Genomic DNA, 27,182 nt, shown 5'->3' on the forward strand with positions numbered 1-27,182 from the left:
GAGGATTGCTTTAGCTATTACACAACTTTTTTTTTTTTTTTTTAGGTTTATTTATTTTGAGAGAGAGCGCACACGTGAGCTGGGGAGGGGCAGAGAGAGGAAGAGAGAGAATCTCAAGCAGGCTGTGTGCTGTCAGCACATGGAACCTCATGCAGGGCTCCATCTCAGGAACCGTGAGATCATGACCTGAGTCAAAATCAGGAGCTGGACACTTAACCGACTGAGCCACCCAGGCACCCCGACATGACTGTTTTTCATAACCGTTTTTCTCTTTCCTGAAGCAAACTTTTAGAAAGTAGATGCAAGTCAAAGACTTACAGTCAATCTGTGGAATTTTAGCAAAATGCATTCCCAGTGTTCTGGTGGGTCTAGACCCAACGGAAATGTAACATCTGAGCCACCCTGAGAGGGACCTCTTCAACAGTGAGTTATGGTAAGCTGGATTCTTTTAGAACCCGCTAAAAAAATTTAGGGAGAAAATGCATCATAAATGCATTTTGCAAATGCAAACAAACGAAAGTGTTATTAGAAAATAGATCCAGAAGATGGGTTTCAAGGAGAAAATGAAAATGAGCGTTCAAGTTTTATGTATATTGACCTCATTTTAGGTACAAAGTATAGACCTGCATGGAAATCCATATTCTTTTCCGGCTTCCACGTAGACACAGGCATTCCCTGTGCTACAATGAGGTCAATCTGTGATTAAAGCTCTCGACACAAGAGCTTAAGATAAACAGTAGTCGGTCTGGTTACCTTCAGTCAACACAGAGATGATAGAGATTCAGGGACTCACGGTGAGAGATGCGGCAGCTTTTATGATATCGTGTTTCCCTCGGAGTTATGACAAAAGTAATTATTTCAAAGTTAAGTGTAAGTAGGGGGGGAAGTATGCTCTCAAAATAGATTGATTTCACACATAACAGCTCAATAAAGAGAAAGTGAGGTAATAGCAATGCCTTGGGGGAAAGTCTCTAACAAATGTAAAACTAACCTCTTTCTGCTCTGCTGCTTTATGTCCTAGGACTCTCAAATCCTAAAACCAATTGTACTTAGGCCTATAAAGTCTGATTCCGGACAAGGAATTCAAATGCTGAGTCCCACTTATTGGAATCTGAAACAGATGGATGTCATTAAAACTTGCCCCCTTTGCAACCCTGATGTGGCATCTCAAGCCAAGAAAGAAAAATTTCCTTTTAAATTCCTCTTGACACAGTTCTGTACATTTTTTGTATCTGAACGTTAGAAAAACAGAATACTTTCTTAGCACCCAGCAGGGTGGACTTGAAAGGCAAAGAGGAATGTGCATTCACAGAGCCACATTATATCCTAAAGATAGTGCTTCCCCAGAGTCTAGGGGCATATTCACAGGCGTCCATGAGTTTGCTACAAGATTTTTTTTTTTTAATTCTGTGCTTACATTTCAACAATAACCTAACAAGAAAAATATAAGCATGTTTCAGGTCATCTAGATAGCTACCCTTTAACAAGTACCACCATGCAATTTTGGTATATGCCTTTGTGTTTACAGTTCACTGCGTAACAAGTGAAGTAGATATGCCATATAGATGCATGATATGCAGAAAGTTTTGCTGTGGTGCAGAGAATGATCAGAGAATCTGATCACTGTACATGGCAGGATGGTACACATGATAAACCAAAAAAACAGCAGTCAGCAGCCACATTAAAGTTGCAAATAAACGTACGGCTCAGATGCTATCTTTGCATGGTTCAACTTGCATCAACCATTGGCAGTGAGTGTAACAGAAAGTCCATGGGGAAACGTTTTTCAGTGCCCAATGTTTGCGTTTACTGGATTATGTACGTACAAACCTCCATGGAAATATTAATTTCCTCTCTGAGTAAATACGGAAAGCTTTAAATGATTATCAAATGGCATGCCGTTAAAATTGACATTAGCAAATTTCTCTGATAGCTTTAAGTTTTATTACTGTGAAGTGAAAAACAAAACCTTAAACGTGTTAATAATGGCTTGTACAACATGCTTACAAAAACAATTCTTTGTTATTTTCATTCAAGTCAAATTCAGAAGCCTATTAAATTATAGAAATCTGGGGTTAAATCTTTTTACTCTTAAACCCTGTATCTGTTAGTTTTAGTCAGTGCTATACATTCTACTCAATTGGAGTCAAGCATTCGAGTAATGCTTGTTTTGTAGTTTTGTTTATGCTTACTTTGTAAACTTTCTTTTTAGCAGTGGGTTATGATTTAAGGAGCTTTGTGTAGTTTTGTTTTTACAAAACTGAGCCTGGGTGGCTAAGTCAGTTAAGCACCTGACTCTTGATTTCAGCTCAGGTCATGATCTCAAAGTTGGTGAGTTCAAGTCCCGCATCGGGCTCCGCGTGCTGACGGTGTGGAGCCTGCTTGGGATTCTCTCTCCCTCTCTCTCTGTCCCTCCCCCACTCACTCTCTCTATCTCTCTCTCTTTCTAAGTAAATAAAGAAACTTAAAAAAAAATAACACTATAATAAATATAACAACACGGGAAGTCATGAACTTGTTTTTATACTTTGAAAGAGTAGACTACATTATTCAAGTTTGAGAAGCACGGGTTGAATAGTGTGAGTCGGCCAGCAGCCTTTATCAGCCTCCACAAATATTTGCTGATTAACCTGAAGGAAAGCACATGTTCCCCGTGGAATTTTAATAATTTGCTTATTTTCTTAGGACGCAGTTATTCCTTTATAAAAGCAGGGTGGTTTATCAGTCTAGCTGAGATCCACATTTTTATAGCAATGCAAAATAAATGAAATTTATTAAAATAACTTAGGAATCTTAATATGAATATCATGAAATGGAGGACATTTCTACCATTCCTTAGGTCTTTTCCTAGGAATGCTGGATAAGGTAAATCCATGTCTAGCAAATCACGAGTTGTATGATTTCACATCTTTGTGTATCTCAGTTTCCTTATGAAAAAAATAAATGTACTTTGTAGTTTCTGGGGGGATTAAATAAGATGAGTTGAAGGTGCTTAGCCTTATGACAGGCACACTGAGGACACAGTGAGGAAATCTAAGTATAGATGCATCTTCATGATCTTCTTTGAATATAAAGGCTGTTGCCAGAAGACCAGAGTATTTGAAAATACTCTGATGTGTGCGGGTGCAAAAGGACAAAAAGGAAACCAGAATGGGGTGGATGCGGTCTGTCAAATCTACAAAGATTTGACAAAGCACCCCTTTGTGATACAGTAATGTTTTTCCTTAAATGGCCATACTTTTGTATAAGGATTGCTGGGTTGTTTAAGTATTAGGTCTTTTAGTAACTCGAATTATTATCACTATCTTGTTATAAGCCAAAAATCGGGGGCAATTGAGAACCGCACACTAGATGTACTAGAATTTTTTTAGAAATAATTTCACAAGTGGTCCTTCTGCAGTTAGAACACACATAGGACAGATAAAACACTTTACGCCACAAAATCTCACCTGAGAATTTCTAGTCGGCTGCCGCTAACAACGAAATCTGCTATAAACCATAAATTTGTACACTTAAGCTCAAGCATGCAGATTAACTTCCATTTTTTTAGTGTCATTTCAGCAAATCTTTAGACTGCTACTTAGTACAAAACACTAACAGGTGACGTAACATTCAAAGACAGTTAATGCAACTTCGCCAAAACTTGTTCTTATTCCAGCAACCTACGTGCTAAGAAAATTGGCTGAGACTTAGGTGTTCATATTTTTGTTTTTAAAATACTATTTAAGATGATTACTATCATGTAAAATGGAGAATTGGGATCAGAACAATAGCTAAGTTTAACTAAATAGATAAATTCCACCTGAATCCTTTAAGCATATATCTTATTGTTACATGCGGTTGTTTGAAATTACTTTATATAAAGATAAGGGATTTTTTCCCTTAGTATTGCATTTTGATGTTGATTTTCACTAGCACACCAGGTAAATTATTTCACTCATTGATGTTTTCCCCAAGATTATCACCCATAAAAAATAAGAACTAAAAAAAAAAAGAACCAACTATAACATATAACATACCAATTCCATCCCTTTCAGAACATTAAGATTGTTTTACAATACTATGTGAAGATTCATAAACCCCTTGTACAATTCTTACAGTTTAAAGGAGAGTAAAGCTACAATATTATACAGGAATAGGAATGAATATAAACATTATCCACAGATAACAGATCAACAGATCTCACAAAAACAATGCCAAGCAAGGTAAGTCAGACTTAAAAAAGAACATCTTTATGATTCCATTTATTAAAGTTCAAAAACCAGAAAAAATTAATCTATATTGTTAGGAGTCCAAATAGTAGGTTCTAGAAGGAGGCAGAAAAAACGCATCTAGTTGCTGGTAATGTCCTAATTCTACTTTTCAGCTCTGGGTGTTGTTAACTGGGTGTGTAAGCTTTGTGACAAATATCAAGATGAACACTATAATTTATACATTTTTTATGTATGTTATAATTAAATGAAATATTTACTTTAAAAAGATGGTGACACTGAGAGATAAGCATGTTGTTTTTAACTTCCACAATGGTAACAAGAGCACTTAAGACTAACTAGATGAAAAAAATTAGTATTCAAAAGCAGTATCTTTTTTCTTACAGTGGACACAATTTTTCTAATTCAGACTGTTCGTATTATGCAAGGTTTTTAATGAAAATATATTGAAGGTATTACACAGTTGAAAAAGCAATGCAGAGTACTAACTACCCACAATTTTGTTCTTTAACTCCAAAGGTTTCCTAAGTCAAATTTTAGAGCAGCTCTTTATTAGTGGTTCTGATATTTACAGAGACTTCGCAATTATAAAAACCTTATGATTCTCTCTCATCATGCATTGATTATACTCTTCCTTTAGCATTAGTTAAGGTTATTCTACTTTTCTGGTCCTTTGTACATATCATACAAATAGTACTCCTCTGCTCTTCAAAATGCTTACTACAAATCTAAGAAGACAAGATCTGGTTCAAGGATCTCACCTTTTATACCTTAAAAATTTTATACCTTAAAAAATTTCTGTACACAAGTTTACTTTTCTGTGACACTTTCTAAAAACTGAACCAAAATATTAATAATATGATGATATCATTCCTTAATGAATTGAAATTACTACCACAAGAACACAAAAATCCTAAACTAGTAGAAACAGTAACTCTAAGCTAGAAAAAACATTTGTGATGTACCCTTGATAACTATTTTATACTTCAAATTCCCTACATGATTTTGAAATTTCTGTAAGTTTTTATATGCATCTATTTTTAAAAGAATTATTGAGCAGAGGAATATGAATTCCCCAGTTAGTATTTTATGATACAGTAGAAGTCTGACTTGAAAAGTGAGTGTTTTGCTGACATTAGTTTGGCTTTAGAAAATGTTTCTATATCCAGGCTCATAATTAAGATGCTTATTGTAATGAAACACATCAAAACTTTCACTAAAATGGGAACTTTTACAAAGACAGGTGGAAACATTCTTAACTGCTTATAGTTCTCACTTGCCCATTGAATGTTATGGTGAATTTAAGCAACTTCTCATAAGGCAGAAAATCCACAGGCTTTGATTACTTGTATTCCGGTGTATGTTCTGTCTATGACTCTGAAACACCTACAGAACTCAGAAGTTCCATCACTGAATACAACATGTCAATTTTTTCTGAATTTCAATGAGAAAATGGTAAGTTTGTAGATGGAAATATTTGCGGCTCCTTTCACAACATTTACAAATCTCCACAAGAAAATCAGAATAATAGGGAAAACATTTTGCTGTAGCTATAGTTCTGATGTCAGATTAAATAACTTGAGAGTCATCTTAAAACAAATTGAAAAGCACTGACATTGAATGCTTCAGATTTTTTCAAGGGATAATACATTCTTTGGGAAGTGTCAGTTACATGAACAGATTTAAGACATTACTGTTTCAGTCAGGTAAGAACCTTGATGATTATTTTAGCTATTAAACTATTGAACAAGAGTTAATACGCTATTGCTTGACCTGGTCTATTGGAAAAGTCCTGCCTAGGTTTTTATGTTCAAGATGCTGAGGACGCAAAGGCAAGCAAAATGGTCCACAAATCCTATACTGAGTATTATAGTTTCTCCATAATATCCCTTAATATTTTCAATAGCTAAGGTAACATGGAAGTCTGCATTTAACATGCCAACAATAAAAATAATGAAAACTTAGAGATCCACCATAGAAGTTTAATAATACATACTATATCCATACACGGCTGAATCCTAAATAGTTCTCTATTATTACTCAGGGATCCCCAAATGGTATTAATTGTGTGTAAAATAATGAAAAAAATTAAATAACTCATATCCCAGACCAAATCTCTCTTCTAATTTCCCACTATCTGGACATCTCTATAAAAGTGTTCTGCCAACATTAAGCTCAACACGGCCCAAATGAACATGGGCCAAACACGGAAGAGCTTATCGAGTTTTTATGTAGTGTTCACAAATTCCCAAAGGAATTTCCTTTTGGATCGTCACTGGCCATAAAAAGAGTCAGATTTACAAATGAATAATAACCAACTGTAATAACATTGAGGTGAGGAGAAAAAAGAAAGCTCTTGATATAAGTTGGTAACAATATTGACCTCTTTAAAGAATCTTCTCTACACCAAAACTCTTTTCAGTCCCTAACTAATCAGCGTGTTCAAATTTTACAGAACCTTTGAGGAGAGAAGATGTGTTAGAGTTCATCCCACTGCTATACTTAAGGATCAGAATTATTGGACCTGAATTAGGTTTTAGTCTCCCTTGAAGGCTCTTAAAACTGGAGATGAAAAAACAGACCCAACCAAGTGAAAATATCTTTCATCAATTTTTATTATCCAGGCATCCTACAGTGTTAATTTTCTACTGCCCCTTTGAGGGTAGGCACCGCATTTTTATCCCTATTTGTCTGATTATTCTTCATCTTCAGACCATATGCTCTGAAGGAGACATCACTCAAACAAAAGCAGCTTCGTGAGGCAACACAGATGAGGAGGGGACTGCACCCCCATGGCTGGCACATACTAAAAAGTAAACTGCTTCTTTAGCATGGACTTATTCAGGATTGAAAAAAAAAAGTACATTCTTGCAATGAAAGCTTCACAAATGGCTTATTTTATAATATAACCACTATCTTAAAAGAACTTGCATATGTTTTTCTATCATGATATATATCCTTACACTGTTGACTTTCGTGTAGCCCTGTTAAGAAGCATGTAGAAATACAGAAGGGCTTTGTGTTTACAACAGTCTGGAGTACATCTGTAAGTGTCGGTCACATGGATTTTCTAGGGAGATCACTTAATTACAGCTTAACAACCACACACTGTGACAACCTGACTCAGCTTGTTTAAATGCAATTCTGAACTCATTTACAGTGTTTAAAAAAAAAAACAAAAACTAAGAGCAAGTGCATCAGTTACCCAATTCAGATTTTTTATTTTCGTTTTTTTCAGTACATATGTCCCACAATATTAATATCTACTTCAGAATAACACAGGAATTTGAAGTCATTACTTTCTAATATAATTACTTGTCTCAAGACAATATATTTAGATTCTAGGAATAATAGACCCAAGAATTCTGGTTGTGCCACCCTTAGGGTTTCTTTTTCTTTTTTTTTTTTTTTTGGAAAATCTTTCTAATTACTGGATGTCATGAATTTCAGCATGATAATTATGTTGTTTATTAGAAATAATTTGTGTGTCTTTAGTCCTTTTCATTAAACTACTATTAAGTTCACTGTCATCTGTAAGATGGCAAGAGCCCACCCTTCTGATGTGCACATAGTTTTTAAGAAGTTGTTTATTTGCCCCATTATCTAAAGTATGTGGGTCCCAAAGGGGCATGCACTGCTTTCAGCCTCTTTTGCATGTTTGAAATGATCTACATGGACACTGGGTGCAAACAATGAGCTTTAGAAGGCAAAATTCCAATTCTAATAAGTCAGCATAATGCTAAATGTAATACATAAAATCATTTTTACATCCATTTCCTGGCCCCTATGATGCTGGTTCAGTGCTACAGAGGAGAATGTTAACAAACTTTTAAAAGTTAAATTTAAAAAAACCTCAAAGGGGGCGCCTGGGTGGCTCAGTCAGTTAAGTATCCAACTTTGGTTCAGGTCATGATCTCTCAGTTCATGAGTTCGAGCACCACATTGCGCTCTGTGCTGACAGCTTGGAGCCTGGAGCCTACTTCAGGTTCTGTGTCTCCCTCTCTCTCTGCCTTCCTCTGTTCATGCTCTGTCTCTCTCTCAAAAATAAATAAATGTTTAAAAAAACCTCAAAGAATACGTGCAAACTGATGTTTATAGCAATATTATCAACAATAGTAAAATTATAGAAAAAGCCCAAATGTCCATCCACTGATGAATGGATAAAGATGATATATATCTATATCTATATATATATCTATATATAGATATAGGTATATAGATATATATAGATGCAGATATGTACATGTATATATAACTATCTCTCTCTCTCTCTCTCTCTCTCTCTCTCTCTCTCTATATATATATATATATATATATATGGAATATTACTCAGCCATCAAAAAGAATGAAATCTTTCCATTTACAATGACATAGATGGAGCTAGTGTGTATATGCCAAGCAAAATAAGTCAGAAAAATACAAATACCATATGATTTCACTTGTGTGGAATTTAAGAAAATTCATACATAGGGAAAGAAAAAAAGAGAGAGAGGGAGGCAAATCATAAAAGAGACTCGACTGAAGAGAACAAACTTGAGGATTGCTGGAGGGGAGGTGGGGGGAATGGGCTATATAGGTGATGGGTATTAAGAAGGGCATTTGCTGTGATGAGCACTGAGTTTTGTACATAAGTGATGAATCACTAAGTTCTACTACTGAAACTAATATTACACTATATGTTAGCAACTAGAATTTAAATAAAAATATGAAACATTAAAAAATGGAAAAAATAAATAATTTTTAAGATGTATACTGTTTAAGAAGCAAATCACTTTGGGGCACCTGGGTGGCTCAGTCGGTTAAGTGTCTTAACTTCAGCTCAGGTCATGATCTCACCATTCTCAAGTTCAATCCCCACATTAGGCTCTGTGCTGACAGCTCAGAGCCTGGAGCCTGCCTCAGATTCTGTGTCTCCATTTCTCTCTGCCCCTTCCCCGCTCGTGCTGTCTCTGTCTCTCTCTTTCAAAAATAAACATTAAAAAAAATAAAAAATACAAAAAAGGAAGAAGAAAATCACTTCTCAGACTCACTAAATGATGTTGATTAAATTACTGGAGAGGCACCTAGGTGGCTCAGTTGGTTAAGCGTCCGACTTTGGCTCAGGTGGTGATCTCACGGTTCTTGAGTTCAAGCCCCGTGTCGGGCTCTGTGCTGACATCTCAGAGCCTGAAGCCTGCTTCAGATTCTGTGTCTCCCTCTCTCTCCTCTCTCGCCCCTGCCCCGCTCATGCTCTTTCTCAAAACTAAATAAACATTAAAAAAAAAATTCCTGGAGCGTCTACAGTTGTACCTACCTAAATATGTACGCACCAGAAAAACCATCTCTTTGGTTTGAAAAAAGTATAAACAAATTAGTGAAACAACAAGTTATTCTGATAATAATTAAAATAATTTAGTCAGTCCTTAATGATAAATTATTTAGTCAGGAGTCGGATAAATATTGTTGAAACACCTACCATGTGCCAGGTGCTGTGTTAGATGCAAGGGATTGAATGTAGAAGAAACATGATCTATCCCCTCAAAAACTTTCAAAAGAGCAATTTAAGCTGCAGTATGGTCCATAAATTAGAAGTGGACATTAGTGGATCCAGGGAGATCAATTTCGAGGCAGTAGTCCAAGAGATAAATGCTTGTTTTGTTTAAAAAAAAAATATACTACAAACAAATATGTTTGCTCACAAACACATTAAGATATAGAATAGAAATAGCAATATAGTATTTGATAAAGTTCCTGGAGATAAGTCAGGTGGGAAACATAGCAGGCACAGGACTAGCAAGTGCAAGGTCATAGTGGCATAAAAGAATATAGTATGCAGAAAACTCTAAGTAATTCAGTGTATGTGAATTATAAAGATCATGCTGAAAACAAGAAAGAAGTAAAATTCTAGAAGTCTGGCAGTCCCAGACCATGAATGTTCTTGTATGCCATCATAAGAAGATTGTCACCTTATACGTGGGGGGCCAAAAAAAAAAAAAAAGCCAGGATCAGAATGTTGTTTTAAAACAGTCATTCTAGTAACATATGGAGGATGAGTTACAGGGGAAAAAGAATGGACCTTGGGAGACAACTTGGAATACTACTGCGATAGTCAGCAATGTGAAAAAGACATAATTTCTCATATAGAGAAAAGAAGCTGTAAAACTTGGAGAAATCGAATTAGAGGGTTTATGGAAGAGAAGAAATTAAGGAAAGCTTGGAGGCATCTAGCTTCAGCAGGTAATGAGTGACATATCTAATCAATCTAGGAATTTAGGGACAAAATACCCTAAAATTGGAGAGAATACAATAGTTTGGTTTTAGACTGATTAAATATAAAGTGCTAACACTACACAGTAGTGTATTAGAAATACAAGACTAAATAGTCCAGGAGAGTGGTGCCTGGCTGGCTCAGTCAGAAGAACATGCTACTCTTGATCGTGGGTTGTGAGTTCGAGCTCCACATTGGGCATAGAAATTATTTAAATATAAAATCTAAATAAATGAATGATTTAAAAATAAAGAAATAATAAAAAAAATTAAACAGAGTCCAAGAGAGAGTATGTACTAAAGAAATAGCCCATAGAAATAACCTCTGGGTGATGGTCTGTTTGGTTTTTTTTTTGTTAGAAATACTGGATTTTGCTTCACTCTTAACCATTTCTCTGTCCATAACACTCCTAGGAACAGGGAAGCCCTTTTGTATTTCCTCTACAAGTGAATAGTATTGACCCATCAACATTTTGCATGAAATGCCAGGAAGTGCTAATAAAATAGAAATTGCAATATATATGTATGTACACAGCATATATATCAGTGAGACTAAGACTAAAATAGAATTCTGTACAGGAGCTTTCTCATGGGCTCAGAATACTGATATCATGCAGCTGACATTTCCCCACAAGACTGGAATACAATTAAGATATTGCTTTATCCTCAATGGATGTGACCTACTATAATTTTCTAAATTTACCCTTGTGCTATGAACTGCAAATGTCAAGAATGGTTTGAGCTACTAAATTCACGCAAGGTATAGAGCTTATATAATTTTATACTGAAATGTAAAACACAGAATGGAAAACTGGCTTTAAAAAGCAATGATTTGATTAATTATAGTATATAACACATGGCAGTGGAAAAAAGATGAACAAATCAAATATTTGTAGCTTGCACCACTTTTTTTTCCCCTAAACATTCCAGCTCATACTACAAAATCCCTCTGTTGGAAATCGGTCAATAAAAACTCCTCTACTTATTACTGACCCTCAAAGAATATCTGCATGTCTTCTGAAGCAGCTTTCAAAACAAATTCTTGATTTTTTGGTATAAGAGCATTGGCATCAACTCTAAACAGAATTTTGAAAAGTAATGGAACTGCTAATTTAAACATAACTAAAACAAAAACAGGCTTAATTCATCTTCTAGAACTAAGCTTTAGTTCAGATGCCCAAGACCATTTTAAAAGAAAAATCAGGCCTAAGCCAGGTTTAATGAAAAATGAAGAATCCCCTACTAGCTGTTTTTAATTTTCTGCCTCCTATGAGAATTTATATTAAATGGACCCTGTGGGTCTATTTCCCAGAAGTTTGGGATAGCTTCTTTAGACACCTTTCTGGGGCACCCGGGTGGCTCAGTTGGTTAAGCATCTGACTTCAGCTCAGGTCATGATCTGACGGTTCCCCAGTTTGAGCCCCATGTCAGGCTCTGTACTGAGAGCCCGGGGCCTGCTTCAGAGTCTGTTTCTCCCTCTCTCTCTCTGTCCCTCCCCGCCCCTCTCTCAGTAATAAATAAACATTAAAAAGCAAACAAACAAACAAAAAACCTTCCTAACCTACCCTCTCCCTTAAGTTGTACTCTGGGATCCCATAACACCCTGAGCATTCAATCATTCACTAGCGCCCACAGTTTACCTGTTTACCTATTTCCCTAACTAGATTGGCCCTCTACAGTAGAGGGAATCCACGACTTAGTCATCTTTGTGTCTCCACTGCCCAGCACAGTGCCCAACACAGAGTAGATCAATAAATACTTGGGGAAATGAAACAAAGGAAGAAGTTCAACAAGGTAAACTTGACCAAACAGGGGCATGAATCAGCACTGGTCAATAGGAATTAAACTAGTGAAAATTTTGCTGAATCAAGTAAATACTTCTGCAGATTTCCTGAATTTTAAAACTTGGTTTCAAATATTGATCAGCAAAATTTATATTTGTTATATTAATGTATCTAAAACTCATTACCCAAGATTAAATTTCTTTGCAGTTTCTTTTATAATTCTATCAGATATCCACAATAAAACCACATGATGCCTAACTCTTCCTAGGGATAAATGAATGAAGAGTAATGGGTAAGGACGGCCTCCATTTGTATCGTTATTGTCTTTCAGTTGAAGTCATGAGAACACTACCATCCTTAGCAATGGACTTGATTAGATGGGCTCTGGAGCTCAACATTCTCCGATTGAGTAGGTTAACAGATAGTAACAACAATGACATTAGTAAAGAAATTAAACATAGAAGGAACTAGTATCTTACTGATACTAACTACACGGAACCATTAGTGTTCTGGTTTTTTTAGAAATAAGAAACTATAACTTCATTCTTCTCTGGGAAAAAAAAACTTTATATAAAGTAATAATATAAGCTTTTAATATTGTATAAATTATCCAAAGAGGAGGAGAATTCCTGACAACTCAGTATTTCTGAATGCATAACAATGTACAGCAATTTCTTTCAATATCCCCAGTAGTTACCAGAAGACTAATTAACTTTCTAAATAAATTTTTAAAAAGATCATTGGCTTGTTTCAATTATTCTGACCAAGATACACAGAAGAGAAGCTGTTTTCTCTTAGAATTATTATGTATATAAAATATACCTCACTTTAGTCATAGGAAACCTGCATATTTAATTCCACCTCTACATTCTTATTTAAATATCTACCTGTGGTATAACATATAAAAGTAAACCAGTGTGTGTGTGTGTGTGTGTGTGTGCGCAGAGTCATATAGCACATCTTCAGAACAAAACTATAATTTTACTTGAAGGCAGGAAACATGCCATAATCCTTAGAATTTCCAAGGCTAGTTCAATGCCTAAAATATATACATATTAGTCAATAAAGACACTTATGTCGATAATGAAACCTTGGGAAGAACATTAGCACGTACACAAAGCTTATACAAAGGTGACAACAGGTAAGATAAAAAGAAGTTATTCTAGCTTTAATTGCTCAAAAATTAAACTTTAGAAACTAAAAAATTTCTAAACAAGCATTAGGTTACTTTGGGACATATAAAAAGATAGCATTAGAACTTGTTTTGCAAAGCAGTAGTTAACTACAGCCAAAAAGTTTTTGTTCATCTAACAAAATTAACTTAGTTGAAATGTCAGAACTCTTCATAAATATTAACACCATAGATACCTCATTACTGGTCCTTGACTAAGAACCAGGTGGCAGGCTACCTTTGTCTCCATAATTCAAGGACAAACCTTGTGAAAATAAGAGGTATTGAGAATTTTATTTAAAAGTTGTTTACATTGGGGCACCTGGGTAGCTCCGTCAGTTAATCATCTGACTCGTGGTTTTGGCTCAGGTCATGACCTCACAGTTTTGTGAATTCGAGCCCTCCTTCAGGCTCTGCACCAACAGCACAGAGCCTACTTGGGATTCTCTCTCTCCCTCTCTCTCTCTCTCTCAAACTCTCTCTCTGCCCCTCCCCCACTCTCTGTCTCTCTCTCTCTCTCTCTCTCTCTCAAAATAAATAATTTTTAAAAAAAGATGTTTACATCGGGCCATTCCTGATTAGCAACATTTGAAATGGGAACACAACACATATGTGAAGCATGACGAGAACTTGAGTATACATTTAAATCCTGTGGCATCGCTATAGGATACAGTCCTCTATAGCTGGAGAAGCTCCGTTTCTATTTGGTTTATTTTTCCCACATATAAAAATTGTAGGGCATTTTGTAACTGAGTTTCCTCTGATAATGTCTTCTCATAAATGTAACTATCAATTTATCACTTATTATGTAAAGTGGTTATTACAAAGATTGAGCCTGACCTAAAGCCTTTCTCTCTGATTATGATTTCGAGCAAGAGAATTGATTACACATGTTATTATTGGGTTTACTACATTTTTTTCACTGTATTTTGTTTTAATACAGTTATCAAAAAGCATTGAGTGAGCAACTCAGTTCATCATTTTTACATGATTTATCTATATTAATGTAATTTTAGTGATTCCTTTCTTAAAATGTATAAATATCATCCTACAGAATACGGACTGACACACACCACGTGAAGATTCTACATACCACCCAGAATTGCTTCCTCTAAATTGTCCACCCACTCGTGGGACTCTTCAACATACAGTTTGCTTTTGTGTGCATACATTCTGCGGCTCAACCAGACTGCAAACTCCTTAAAGGGAGTTTTTTGTACTTTTTGTTTTTCTTACACTTTCCACTGTAATATTAACGGTTCCTTGTACAGTATGCCAAACACATTTATATTCCCACTTAATCCTGATAAAGCACCCAAGTCAGGAAATTGAGGCTTAGTGAGGTGAAGCCACTTGTCCGCGGACTTTCGGTAATAAATGCCAGAGCAAAGACTGGTCTCCAGTCTCAATCCAGAGGTCATAATCATAACCACCAAATAGTTTTCACTGTTCACTGTTGACTGACTTACCAGGAGTATCTGCTGCTTTCTGTTCCGGAGAAAAGTTACTGCGGCCTTATTCCTGGCCCAAAGATCACGTTCTGATCTCTCTCGATGCTCAGTTCCCTTTCTTGAGCTAGAGGCAGGGCGCAAAGTTTAACCATAAGGCACTCACACCTCTGGAATACTGAGATTTTTCTTTAACACTGCTAACCCAAGAGTTGTGACTTTTTTTTTTTTTTTTTTTTTTTGAGAGAGATAGAGAGAGAGAGAAAGACGTGCACATACAAGCAGGGGAGGGGCAGAGAGAGAGAATCCCAAGCAGGCTAGATGCCCAGCGTGGAGTCGGACATGGGGTTCCACGACCGTGAGATAGTGACCTGAGCTGAAATCAAGAGTCCAAGCTTTAACCCACTGAGCCACTCAGGCGCCCCCGCAAGAGTTGTGACTTTTAAAGACACAGCTATACTATTTCAAAATATGACTGCAAACCATATTTGGCGATCTAAAGCAACATCTCTCAGTGATCACTATTACCATACAAAGGACAAGTTTTTTCAAGCTCCACAGCATGGTAAGCTCCAAAGACATTTGTTCCTCTGTTTTTAAAGCAGCATGCAGACTTTTACTAGCTCATACTGACATATTTCCCTGAGTGGGATTTAAACCTGGACTGCTTCCAAGAGGGATGAAACCTCTCTCAGCTGTTCTTAATTAATCATCACACCTGCTGTTTAAATGTTGATTACACCTAGAAGAAAGCTTAATAGTAAATCTTACTTTCCCAGTAAAAATTAAGTAGTAAAAATGTTCCCATAAAAAGTCTGTTCCTGCAAATGAACTGAAATGCTAAATAACAGTAGGATATTACATAAAATAATAATTTGTTATAAAACCAAAAGAATATATAAATATATATCCCATAAGAGTATTTGCCTAAAACCATACAACTTCCTATGTTCTTTAGCTCAATTTTGTTGTTCCTATATCTCCCTTCCCTTAAACAATGTAGGGGGGTAATTATAAAAACATATATTTTCACAGTACAACATTTGGAAAGTGAATTTTCAAAAATCAGCCAGCAGCCACAATTCCATTACTCAAATTTAACAGTGCATATTTTGATGTATTTTCTTCTAGAATTTCTCTACTTATGCTGTATACGCGTGTAAAGATCAGGTTTTTACAAAGCTAAGAAATAATACCCTGTCTTCTCCTTTTAAAATATTATCAACTAAGTATTGCCACATCATTAAAAAGTTCCAAAGACATTCTAATTCTCATACAATAGTTGATAGATCACAGTTCTTTTTAGCTTTTCCTAATCATTTGTACAACTAGTACCTTTGATTTTCATTATTGTCAAGGAGGTTATGGTGAAAAGTTTTTGTCTTTGTCCTTGTTGTGATTATGTCCATTGTTTACATTCCTAAAAGTGGAATAATCCTGTCAAAGATGTGGATTCTTGGTACATATTGTAATACTGCAAAACTTCCCTTGAGAGAGGCTGAATCAAAAGATACAGTCGTATCTGTTTGTAGAAGAGCTGATCTCCACACAACACCCTCAAATTTGCTTTGCTCAGCTGATATGTGTATCATCATGGTTTTGATTTATCTTTTCCTTTTTTGAAGAATGTGGCACTTAATTATACATGTATCGTCTATTACGTTTTTGTCTTCTTTGACTTGTCTGTTCACATTTTTGGTCCTTTTGGAGTTTTAAATGTCCTTTTTACTTTTGAAAACTCCATATTGACAAGTTAAGATTTTGTCATATTTGTTGCAAACTTTTCTGAGTTTGTTATTTTCTTTCTAACATATATTTTGACCTCTAGAAGTTTTTAATTTTATAAATTAAAAAGTATAAAATATCTTACTTTTAGATTTTTTTATTCCATTGCTTTTATGCTTTCCAACCCTGAAATCAATGAAATACTTCTCCTCATTTTCTTCTAGTTTTAAAAAGTTACATTTAACTCTTTTTTTAAGGATTTTTATTTACTTATTTTAAGGGGGGGGGGCAGAGAGAGAGGGAGAGAGAGAATTCGAAGGCTCTGCACTGTCAGAAAGCAAGAGTAGGACACTTAACTGTCTGAGCCACCCAGGTACCCCTCCATTTAACTTTTAATTCTCTGAAATTTATTTTGGTATTAAGCATAAGTTACAATGTTACTTGGCGTTTTCCAAGGGGGCAATTTTTTCCAATTGTTGAAAATCTTTCAACCCACTTTTAAATTTCTCTAGTGTCTCCTTTTTAACATTTTTCTTTCCTTAAAAAACCATAACATAGTCAACGTAGACTTCCTTTTCAATCCTGGTTCCAAAACTTGACCATGAGATGTCTGATCTTGAGCAAATTACTGACCTCAAATTACTGGTCTATAAAACACATAGTGTTATGTGCATTAAAGAAGGTAATGTATGTGAAATCCTTAAAAAGAATGTATTGAGAAGCACACACTCAGCAAAAGGAAATGTGAATACCTGACTCACAGAGCTATTGCCAGGAGTAAAGGGCATTTATGTTCTGTCAATGGTATGTAGAGCACCATGACAGAATCTGGTGAAGAATAGGAGCTAAATGAATGGTAGCTATTATTATTAATAGTTAATATGGAATCCCTCCATATATGTCTACATTTCTTTTATTTATTTTCTTTCTTTTTAAAAATGCTACTATTATTTTCCACATCTCAGTCTACTTTTGATCCCAAGTAGAATAGGTCTAGTCCCAGTACCAGATCAAGAGGTTAGAGATGGGCCGGAAAGCAAACCAGTATCGATAACTTGGCTGACAATGTCCATGGATAGGCCATTTGACATGTAGCTATAACTGTATGACCCACGCAGTTTAAACAGGAATGGAAGTTAACATGTCCATCTGGATCATTGTTTAATTCTTCAAAAAATTATTTGGTGAGTATATGTAAATCAACACCAAAGAAAAGATTGATTTTCAATCTGCATTTATATATTATATAATAAAAGAGAGAGAGAAAGAAAGAGAGAGAAAGAGAATGGGAAAGAGGAGCGAGCATATAGACAATGGAATTCATTATTTACTTTCTTGGAAGAGATTGATTTCATACTTAATTTCACAGCTCTTTTAGAAATGCATATATAGGGGCACCTGGGTGGCTCAGTTGGTTAAGCATCCAACCTTGGCTTAGGTCATGATCTCGCGGTTCATGGGTTCGAGCCCTACATCGGGATCAGTGCTTACAGCTCAGAGCTCGGAGCCTGCTTCAGATTCTGTGTCTCCTTCTCTCTCTGCCCCTCGCCTGCTCACACTCTGTCTCTCTTGTTCAAAAATAAATATTTTAAAAATTTAAAACAAAATAGAAATACATAAATAATTTTAAAAGTTGAAAATATATGGAATGAATATTTGACGCTTCACATTAGTTGATATACTAAGAAATTTTAACAAGACCAGAAAAATTTTGTTAATCATCTGTTATGTGCTACATAACTTTTTAGGCACAGTGTGGAATTCAACCAGGATATTGTACTAGACGTCAGTTCTAAGGGAGAATCAGATCACTTGGAACAATCTGGCTGTTCATGCTGGCTGCTCAATAGTGGAATGAAATTCTGATTTTTTAAAAAAAATTTTGACACATTTGCACAACAATATCTTATAGAACCTCAGTGCCTAAATATCTGATGGGAGTTTACAAGATTAAACAACGAATAAAAGGACGCTATACACACGTTCAGTAATTACTAGCTTTTGAAAGTGGAGCTGAAACGTATTCTAAGTGCTGAGGTTTAAAATTCCATTGAGTGCAATGCAGGCACTTTCTTACTTCTAAAAGCTGTACATGAGAACTGCAGGAGTCCAAACAATATTATGTATTATAGATATACGAACAAGTTTGTGAAACGTTTGCTAGCAAAGCAGACTCCATTCCCATGTGTCCTGTGTGGTCTTGGCTTCTGCAATTGCCACCAAATTTGGCAATCAGTTGAATGAATCTGGATTAGAAGAATCTTAATAAAATGTGAAGGGTTTTTATACTCTTTTGTCCTTTTGTGCTGATGGTACATATTCAGTCCTGTCTCTTCAATAAGATCAACCTCTTAGAACGGAAAGCAGTAGTTATCATATTTTAGTGCACTTAAGGGTTACTTAGAGATCATGCTTAATCTTATTAAATAGATATTCTTGGCTCCCATCTCAGAGATTCTAATTCTGGAGGTTGGAAGTTGGCCTCAGCAATCTACATCACTTTAAAACACCCCAGATGATTCTTCTGATGTGAGTGGTTCACAGAACACACTTTGGGAGGTGCTGACATAAAGGATTAACTAGACCTTTCATTCTATGTATTTATTACACGACTCAAATACGCCTTATCCCTTATGTCATCATCCATCATTTACTTGGTCACAATGTTTGATGTAAGAATGGATAATAGGCTGAATCTGATAAGCCATTTTTTAAAAAAATAATAATTATGTATTATAGATATGTGGACAATTTTGTAAAACATACACCTTATTGGCAGAAATTTTTTGAATCCCTTTTACTTCTAAAAATTGCTTTTTTCCTTTTGTAAATTTGGGGGAGAAAACTATTTGTGACAACCAGTGATTTCCGAAAAGTTAAGAGTCACAAATTTTCTTACATACTTCTATTTCACTAGAGGTCTTAGTGGATGGTTTCCAATTTCCTTCAGCGGGTCAACAACCTAGAAAGATATGATACTGAAGTGGCACATCTAAATGGACTTCAGCTCTAGTTTTAACACAGTATTTCTGCCTGGACTGACCGATTTCTCATATTTAGCCTTGGTAAAGTGACAGACAATTCTTTATTAGATAAATTATTGATCTTAGAAATTTAATTTTTAAGTACATGATATGTTTATTTAATAGAGCTGTTAACCAGAATATAGAAATTGTTAGAGTATCAGGCATACTGTGCCCCTGGGTGACTCAGTTGGTTGAGCGTTAGACTTAGGCTCAGGTCACGATCCCACAGTTTGTGGGTTTGAGCCCCACATCAGGCTCTGTGCTGACAGCTCAGAGCCTGGAGCCTGCTTCAGATTCTGTGTCTCCCTCTCTCTCCCCTCTCCCATTCACACTCTGTCTGTATCTCTGTATCTCAAAAATAAATAAACATTAAAAAAAATTTGTTTTTAAATATACTTCAATGCCCCCCTGTGTAAGTCATTAATAACTGTTGTAGATAAACTACCAAAAAATCTCAAAACTTAAAATAATATGGCAGCAATATTTATAACTAATCAAAAACATGGTTTCAATTCACAATCTCTACTGTTTAAATACCTGGCTTTTGCATAACTTTTAGATGCAATTTGTCAGCACAAAGATAACACTGAGATGATTATACTTTGGATGATCACTGTAGTATTTTTACGTCTTATAAGCAAATTTAAAGAAAGGCACAAGAATGTTTTACTAGAGTCACATAAGCCCACACAAATATGATGTGAATGTAAGCTTTGAAAAGTCAAACACTGAAATTTCTGACAGTCAAATATGATCTAGTATGCCCCAAATTTCTTAAGTTTCACTCACTAAAAGGGCATTAAATCTAAGACAGCAAATGAAAGCGGATAAGAAGTATGACAGATGTCTGTGTGGGAAGGAAGCAAAATATGGTTGAAAAGAGCTCTTTCCACAGAGTATTCTCAGCTCCATCATACATGTGACCTTGAAAAAGCCACTATATACGCAGTGGAACTAATTTTATTAAATATAGCAGAAGAAGGACTATTAAAAACTATTACACAGTTCAATTAAAGAATTATGTTTGGTTTGGATGAACCTCAGTATATGAAAAATATAAGAGAAATATTATATTAATACTGTTTATAATGATTCCTCTTATCACAATGTAATCTTTCAATGAATTTCAAACTATTGCATTTTATGTACAACTTGACCTAAAGAATGCCTAATAAGTCAAGAAAATATATTTTTTATATAGTAAATACGTTTCATACAATTACTATTTCACAGCACTAATTTAATGTTTTTAGAAATGTCTTTTGTGCCTCTATCACTTTTCCATTTTCACAGCTTCCGGTTTCGTCTGTTTTCAGCTGTCACCTGCAGCTGGAAAACACCCACAACTAGACTGGCTAACTTGGGTGATTTCCTAGTCATTATTCCTATTTTTCTCAAATACATAGTAATCACCAGGTGGGTGCCAGGTACTCTGTTAGGCCCTGCAAAGAGGACGGAGCTTCTGATATGCAAACCACAATCTAATCGATTCTTCTAAAACAGATTTCAATCAGTGATCTTTCCCCAGAAGAGAGTCCAAATTCTAAAGCGTGGCTTCTGAAACTCTTGATAATTTGATTCCACGCTTACTATCCAAATTTCCTGAGTTCCACACATGTCCGATAGAAACTAGCTGTGTCATGGCCATGGGGGTTTACCTACTACTTCTCTATCATTCCAGTGTTACTACTGACTCCAACATTGGTTCTGTGATCTACCCATACTGCTTCAAGATTTGATTTTTCTGTAATACTCTGATTGAGTTGTCATCCTTAGGTGTTCCACAACACCCTGTGCCTTCTCACGACACCGTAGCAACACTGGGACTCCTTCTTTGTCCATCTTAGATTACATTCTTTAAACCAAGGTTGCATGTCTTATTCATCTTGGTAGACCCAGTGGCCGGCACTTAGCAGTCGCTCAATAAATGCTTACTGCATGTACTTTCTTCTCAGCAGGAACCAAGATTGCACTCTGCTTTCAAGGCTTACTACAGGTTCCAACTTCTCCATCAGCAGAGGGAGAGTCAAAATATTTAACAACTGGTACAGCTTAGGCACCAACCAATCACAGTAGATGTCGGCAGTAGCACTAGAGGCAAGTGGTCCTGGAGGCCCCTTGCTGGTCCAGGCACTATTCCTTTGTTTGCTTATTTAGGGGATGGAATGGACTAGGAAATCCTAGAAATCAGTTCCAGGCAGCCTCAGTAGAAGGTGCAGCTTGGTGGGCTCATAAAAGCAACTGTTTAATTAGCATGTATGGAAGCATTTCAAAGTGTAAACAATTGGACAGTTGTTCTGCTCCATACTGGCTGGACATCAGCGCTGTCCATAAGGCATCCCCCAAACACAGCCTTGCACTGCTCTCCCCTTCTTAAGCTTCCTATGGGTGCTCATTTTATCACTCGCATTGTCACTTTATTGCCTATTGCCTTATATGGTTAATTGATTGCATGTGGATAAGTTCTAGTTCTCAAACTAGATTGAAAGCTCCTGGAGGAGCTTATCTTCCTTCAATATTTACCTTTAAATAAATCATCCAAAAGTTACATAACCATGCTCCGTATCATTTCGTATTATTTGAAGTGCCTTATCAGAATAGATTTCATTATACTCTTGGCTCATTTTAGAGTTAATATCAAAATTATAGGAAGTTTCCTTATAGCAGTTATAGACAGACCACTGGACATCATTTATGCTCACTATATCACTTAAAGTCTCTAATTTCTATGCACTTAGAACTCAAAACTGGAGAAAATTTTTAACTGTCTTGATGTCCAGACATGCTTGGTTATTAGATAAAGAATCACCTCTCTCTCTTTCTTAAACACACACACACCATTCCATCTTAATAAATAGAATTGTCTTGTACCTAGTTGTTTAAGCCAAAAGTCCCTTATTTCTTTTACAATGCCAAAACAATCCCTCAATAAAAACAAAAACACATCCATAATCTGATCACTTCTGGCCTCCCCTGCTAGCATCCTAAATCTGATCCTCCATCATCATGCACCTCGGGGGTCTCTGGGACCACCAAACTTAGCCTCTTTTTTTTTCACTCTTGCTGCACTCACCATCCCTCCTTCACCAAGGGAAGAGCAAGAGAGGGAGAGCTTTCAAAGCATAAATGAGGTCCTACTATTTCCCAGAGGATTCCAGTGTATTTTGAATGAAATCCAAACTCTTTTACCAAGACCCACTGCATTTAGAAAGAAATCCAGGGACACTTGGGTGTCTCAGTCATTTGAGCATCTGACTATTGACTTCGGCTCAGGTCATGATCTCACTGATTCATGAGTTCAAGCCCCATGTAGGGCTCTGTGCTGACAGTGAGGAGCCTGCTTGGGATTCTCTCTCTTTGCCCCTCCCTGGCTTGTGCACATATACATTCTCATTCTCTCTCTCTCTCTCTCTCTCTCTCTCTCTCTCTCTCTCTCTCTCTCTCTCCCTCTTTCTCTCAAAATACATAAACTTAAAAAAAAAAAGAAGGAAAGTAATCCAAACCTCTGCCATGGTAGGGCTATGCCTGCCTCTCAGACCCCATTGGCATCTACCCTCTTCCTTGACGACTATGCTTCTGCCATGCTGTTTTTCTGTCCCTTGAATACCCCCAGCATGTTCTTACTTCAGCTAGGCAGCACACTCCCCCTCCCCCAACAAATGTTTAAAGTTTGTCTCCCCACCACAAACTGTTGTCATCATTCCATCGCCAACATTTAGAAGAAGGCCCAGCTCAATAAATACTGGCTGATGAACAAACCATCTTTTGATTCAGTGTAGCAGAAAAAACGAAAATGTTTTCACAACATCAGAAATCACTGTTCATGGTCTAAAAATCATAGGAAAACTTACAGAATAACAAAAGGTTGATATAAACAAGATAAAATTCTTCATGGAAATTGTGTTCTCTGTGTTTATAGTTCTGATTCTGTTTTTTTTTGTTTAGTCTTTTGTTCTGTTTTTTTTTTATTTATGCCAGATGGGAAGGGGGTGGGGAGATGAGCAAAATGGGTAAAGGAGAGTAGAAGATACAGGCTTCAAGTTGTGAAATGAATAAGTAATGGGAACAAAAGGTATAGCACAGGAGATAGAGTCAATGTATGGTGAGAGTCGGTATACTTGTGGGGAGCATAGCATAACAGAGTCGAATTGCTATGTTGTACACCTGAAACTAATATAACATTGAGTGTCAGTTACATTGAAATTCACAAAAATTGAAAAACTGAAAAAAAAAAAAACTAACTGTGATAATAATAGATCTTCAAGTCCTTTAAAGTCTAAAGTAAGAGGCAACCACATTTCAGAGGAAAACCCTAACATATGCTCAGGAGCTTTATATATTCATTAGGAAGGCAGTTACTTTCTCAGTGGATTTGGAATAAGGTCTCAAGGAGTATAATTCTCTCATGCCCCTAAAATTTGAGTGAAAGGAGGAATGTTTAAGAGTGTTAGGAATACTCACAACAAATGGACTGGAGTCCAGTCCAGCCCATTAGCTGCTGTTGGAGGTGGGAATCTGCCCAGAAGTTTTACCTACCTACTCTTTTGTCTCCCTGAAAATACCTGCCTGCTACTAGAGTCCTCACTGCACTAGAAAATTGAAAAGCAGAAATTGTAATTAGAGTCTGAAATGTATTTCCAAATTGCTTTTCAAATAATTAGAAAAACTTACAGCACACCCAGGAAAGTTCATCACTCTCAAGGCAATCTTCTAAGACTAAATATTACCATATTTTACATCTTTGTTAATGGAATGGTAACTTATTAATATTTTAATTTATATCTTTACAAAATAGAAAAAGAGTAACTAAATTAATATTTAGTAATTGAAAAGTTAGCAATGGGATAATAATAGAAAAATTTAGTAAAAGTTTGAATACAGCCAGACCCCGATTTGTTTACCTATTGTCCATGGCCACTTTTGTTCTACAATAGCAGAAAGAAGTGGCTGTGACAGAGACCAGGTGGCCAGCAACGCCTACAATGTTCACTCGCTAGTTCTTTACAAAAAAAAAAAAAAAAAAAAAGCTTGCTAATTCTGCTCTGGAATGTAAGCCTTAATTAGTATATGCACTATGAAAATAACATATTATTTGTCCAGTTATAGAATTTAAAAAATTTTTGGCATAATAGCTGTTCATCTCTTTTACTATACCTTTAAAAAGTTGTTTTAAAACTTAAAAAATAGTCATAATGCCAAAATAATATTGAGTTTCATTTTCTTTCTTTTTTTTGGTATAATTTTTGTGTTTTGCTATGTAACATATCTGGAAATTATTCTGGTCTTATTTCCTTTATCATTTTTATAAAAAACTTGCAAGCTTATACATAAGTGAAATTGCAAATATGGACATACAATAACATTGTTCAAGGAGAAATTATTTTTGGTTACTTACTTCCAACACAATTGCTGATATATTCCTCATTGCTATACTATCTGTACAAATAAATGCCAGGATATTCAAAATTCTAAATAAAACTTACAGAAAAAATGAAGTATTAATTTACACAAAAAGCTGTTTTATTTAGCATCTCAAATTTTACTTTTCCCCATAAGTTGATTTCTGATTATGAAAAAAAAATTGGAAAATTTATTTATGTGAAACTTCTGGCCTAATAATACAATAAATTATATAAAACATTTCTAAGTTTATTTCCAAGAAAAAAGTGCCCAGTACCACTGTTTCTGTCTTGCTCCCCCAAAAAAGAACAAAATAAAAATATAAGTCAATCAGTTCTAAAGTTCTTAACAACTGTTCATCATTAATTGTGACAAACATGAATGATGGAAAGTGACTAAGGAACACATTTATCTACACGATTCAGAGAGTGACATCAGTCTTGTAGTGCCCACTTAACATGAAAGAAAAGATGACACAATTCTTAAGTTCAGAAAACTTCAGCAAGATACAACCACATATTTAGTTTAAGTCACCCTTGGTATTAGAAATTAATTATTTTTTGGTTTTTGGTCCCACAGCCAAAGTGGAGAAATTCTGAGCAGAACATCACTTCCGAAGGTGGACAACAGGTGGATTTCAACCTCTACTGTAACTTTCTAAGTCACAGCAATCATTATACGCTCCCATCTATAAAATCTCTGACAGAAGAGTTTATTCAATAATCAGCAGGTTATAAGAATGTTATTTAATTCAGAGAAATCAGATTGTAATATATTTTTAAAGTCAACTCCCATTTTTCAGAACCTATCTATATTAATAGGAATAGAAGGATTTCAACCAGGGGATGATCTTTCTTGCTGGTGATTATGTCTTCCTCTTAAAACATTTTTCATTGTCTTCTGAACTCTGAAGTTTTGAGTGAATTTCTCATTCCAGCCCTTGGACCTCAAAACCATGTTGACACGTGCTCGTGTTTACCTATATTTAATTTTTAAAGCACTTTAACTTATTTTAATGCATTACATTTTTCTTAATGATGTTTAAAAGGTGAAAAATGGAATACACTTAGGTAACAAAAATATTGAAGGAATTATTAACTAACATTTGCAAGAATGGTCTACATTCTAAGTTAATAAAAAATATTCATAGAAATTACCTTTTAAACAAGATGGTTACTTCTCAGGGAATATATTTACATATTGCAACAAAGCAAGCACGTAGAGTTACTAAAGAGTTACCAAAAAAAGTTTACCTTTTCTGACACCTCAGTTCAGAAATTGCACTAGAAGTGGCCGATCAGAAATCTGGAGTGACTCTCATGGTGGATGCGGATAATTTAAGCCGTAACCCAGAAGGAGAAACCTCAGCTGTGTGGTTGTTCAGGCAGGTGTTCTCCCCTCCCCCACGGGATTGCCAAGCTCCCCGCCTTTCAAGTTAATTCTCTTGCCTGGTGACTTCCATCCCCATTCCAGAAACACTGTCCTCTTTTTCACTACAGTGCTGACAGACTTTCTTTTCACTTCTGCTAATTGCACACACTGCCTCTGCAGGTTGTTTGTATTGGTAAGTTCTTAGTTTCTGTTTCAGTTTCACTGTGGTCTGACAGACTCAAGGCTAGGAAATTATGAAATTCATCCAGATCAGAGTAAAAGCCAAAGAGCACCTCAGACCCCTCACCTACTTGTTATTCTCACCCCTGGAAATATCAGGTACACAAACTAAATATGAGTCCAACCCCTCTGTTTCTTTTACTCAGAAATCCTACACATCTTAGTCTCATGGTTTCGCTCTGAAATAAATAACTTGCAATAAGGTCAAATTCCTGGGCCTGGCAGATCAAAGATCAACTTTATTCTCCAGCAAATTTGAAAATCCAAAGATTTCAGAAACAGATTTTAGCACCCCCCCCCCCAAATTCACAATAAACCTTTGTAACTATTTTAAGGAGCATATCATGACAATGAATAACTAAAATCTGAAAGTCACTTAGATATTTGCTCAACTTTTAAGCCTCTGCACAAAATATTATTATCATAATCAGGACAGTGTTTAAAGGCCTTTCCACTGAGGTTAGTCAAATATTGGAAGAAAAACACTTTTATAAGCTGCACCTGGGAGTCGATGTTAGCATATGCTTAAAAAATGCCCTGTGACCTAATGGAAAATGAAC

At 35.8% G+C, this 27,182-nt stretch overlaps 1 protein-coding gene across 2 annotated transcripts in view; it reads right to left on the reverse strand.

Moving 5' to 3' along the window:
• The window catches only part of ANK2 (ankyrin 2), a 240,429-nt gene that overhangs the window by 212,740 nt on the left and 507 nt on the right, over positions 1-27,182 (reverse strand). The window lies entirely within an intron of this gene.

The sequence above is a fragment of the Panthera tigris genome, chromosome B1 (genome assembly GCF_018350195.1).
Source record: "Panthera tigris isolate Pti1 chromosome B1, P.tigris_Pti1_mat1.1, whole genome shotgun sequence".
NCBI lineage: Eukaryota > Metazoa > Chordata > Mammalia > Carnivora > Felidae > Panthera > Panthera tigris.